Consider the following 2,621-nt stretch of genomic DNA (forward strand, 5'->3'; position numbering starts at 1 on the left):
AGCATAAGACTAAGGGCTGAATTTTCTTTTCGCACTACTGGTTGCTGAGCGCTACGCAGTAATTTGTTTTGCACCCTTGGTTCAGATTTAGTTGGAGCAATTGTGTTAGTGGATGCAAAGTAACCACTCCAGGGGTAATCATCATTCTCCATGAACTTACAGCTTACCAGTTCTCCCCCCTTCTCCTGGAAATTTGCACTCCAAGATCTACAATCAGGAGAACCTCTCAGTTGCTGTCTGGTGAAACACCACAATTCCAGAGGTCTGCTTAGTGGTCTAACAAGTGAAAACGTTACCTTCGTCGACGTGGATGAACTCTGCTTCGTCTCAAACAGTGTTTTATCATATGTAGACCACCGCCATCTACCTCGAGAAAAAGTAACTGGATATGCAATATTACAATCATTCATTTTACATCTGTCAATAGGACATTTAAAAACAATAGAATTCACAATTCGTTTAACTCGAGAGAGAGCTGGTAAAATATGTCCATCAGTCTTTTCTGACTCTTTTTCTTCAGACTCTCTCATTGCAGCATTGTCAATGTATCTCACTGTTTTGTCAGGACTTACAGTGTTGTAGAGTCCCAATGGGCTCATTGATTTGTCCGTATGTCCAAGATCTGGCTCTTGGTCTGCATTTTCTGGATCATTCTGCAAAGGGCGCCCCTGTCCATGGGGCACTGGGTTCATGGCACCGACTGTGTCATGAGAAGGAAAGCCTTTCCGCTCTCCTTCGCCTGGAATCAGAGAGACTCCTGTCTCTCTCTCATTTGGACCGACTTGACCTGTCCCCTGCCCGAACCTACTAAACAGGAGAGAAAAAAGGAGTAACCATCCGGTTATCTGCCAGGGCTCTGCTCTCCTCCGCCAGTGGTTGGGGGGGCCAGTCTGCACCTTGTGGCGTGGATCCATTCTGCTCTGCCTTCGACCTTCAGGGCCGTCCTAGTAGTCAGCAGCACCTGGTATGGACCTTTCCACCTAGGAGACAAAGACACTTTTTCCAGAGATTTGATTAATACCAGGTCACCTTCTCGAAAGGAATGAATTGGTTCTTCCGATGGTTTGGGGAGTCTGTCAGCCACCTGTAAATGATACTTTCTCAAAATCTCTGTTAGTCTTTTCACATACTCAGTCATGAACTCATCCGTCCAAAGCAGAGTAGCTTTGTGTGGTGTCAGTGGGGGACTTGTCCCTGTGGACATTGGTCTTCCCATCAGCACCTCGTGAGGACTCAGTCCTGTAGTTGCACTTGGTGCACTCCGAATGGAGTACAGCACAATCGGCAGTGCATCAGGCCATTTCAGGCCTGTGGCTAGGACTGTTTTGGTCAATCTGTCTTTGATAGTTGCATTCATTCTCTCAACTTGACCTGAACTCTGTGGATGATAAGGAACATGTAACTGCCACTTAAATCCTAAGATTTCTGACAGTCCCTGAGTGATTTTTGACACAAAAGCTGGACCTCTGTCGCTATCTATTCCCTGCGGCACTCCGTACCTAGGGATTACCTCTTTTAGCAGACACTTTACAACTGTTCTTGCATCTTCTTTTTTCGTTGCAAAAGCTTCTACCCACTTCGAGAACCTGTCGGTTATGACTAGCAAGTATTTGAAGCCTTGTGAGCTTGGCATATGTACAAAATCTATTTGCATATTTACAAAAGGACCTGATGGGGGTTCTAAGTGGTCATGTTTCACTGTGCTATTCTTTTTTCTGGTCTGTTGACATATCATACAACTATCCACAAGTGTTTGTGAAACTTGAGTAATGCCTGGAGCAAACCACTGTGAGCGAATAACATCATTCATCACCCCTCTTCCAACATGCGCTGGACCATGCGTCACACGTGCCAGTACATGAAGGAGAGCTCGAGGGCAAACCGGTCGACCATCAGGGTGGAGCCACAAGCCAGACTCCGCGTCAACTTTACAACCTTTACGCAACCAAAGACTTCGCTCCCTGTCATCAGCGTGATTTTGCATTGTCACGACATCATTAGCGGAAGGAACTGGAATTGGATTGGTAGGTTGTGTGGAGGCACATTGAAGTACCAAAGAGGGAGAGGAAAGTGCCGCTTGTTATTGTTTTTGAAATGCTGTTGTCCACCCCCCTGTCGCGCATGCTGTAACATTTGTTTTGGGAAGGAGGCAGATTTGTCTTCAGCAAAAACTTCACACCTATCTAGCGCCATCATTTTGTTTACCGTTGCTTTCCAGTCTTTGGTTTGCCAATCGGTGACAGACAATTTGTATGCAGCTGCAACATTTGGTTTTAGATTTTGCACAAAGGTTGTAACAACAAAATATTCATTTCCTTCTCGTCCTATTCCTGCATTGCTATCCCAAGTACGTGTAAATCTGTTAACAAACTCAGGTACAGTTTCATATGCATCTTGGACACAGTGAATTACTTTATTAAAGTCAGTGCGCTGTCGTGCACATTTTCTTATTGCTGTTTTTGCTTCTTCATTTAACCAGTCAATCATGGTTCTATGAGGAGGCCACTGGCCATCCTCTGTCCGAGCAGGGAAAAGAAATTCACCTTTGCACAAATCCCACTCCGTTCTGTATGAGCCAGCAAGTAATTGTTCAACATCAGGTATCAGACAGTTATACACAG

General features: G+C 45.2%; 1 long non-coding RNA gene across 3 annotated transcripts; it reads right to left on the reverse strand.

Moving 5' to 3' along the window:
* Positions 1 to 8: 8 nt before the first annotated feature.
* Positions 9 to 2,076, reverse strand: LOC137179148 (uncharacterized). 3 transcript variants are annotated; one of them, XR_010927540.1, is made up of 3 exons: positions 897 to 2,076; positions 573 to 804; positions 9 to 382 (listed from the first exon to the last, which is right to left on the reverse strand). It is a non-coding gene; the product is annotated as an uncharacterized lncRNA (long non-coding RNA). The 3 variants fall into 3 exon arrangements; XR_010927541.1 differs by having other exon boundaries at positions 9 to 363; positions 573 to 807; XR_010927539.1 differs by having other exon boundaries at positions 573 to 807.
* Positions 2,077 to 2,621: the final 545 nt, after the last annotated feature.

Source organism: Thunnus thynnus, unplaced genomic scaffold (genome assembly GCF_963924715.1).
Source record: "Thunnus thynnus unplaced genomic scaffold, fThuThy2.1 SCAFFOLD_88, whole genome shotgun sequence".
NCBI lineage: Eukaryota > Metazoa > Chordata > Actinopteri > Scombriformes > Scombridae > Thunnus > Thunnus thynnus.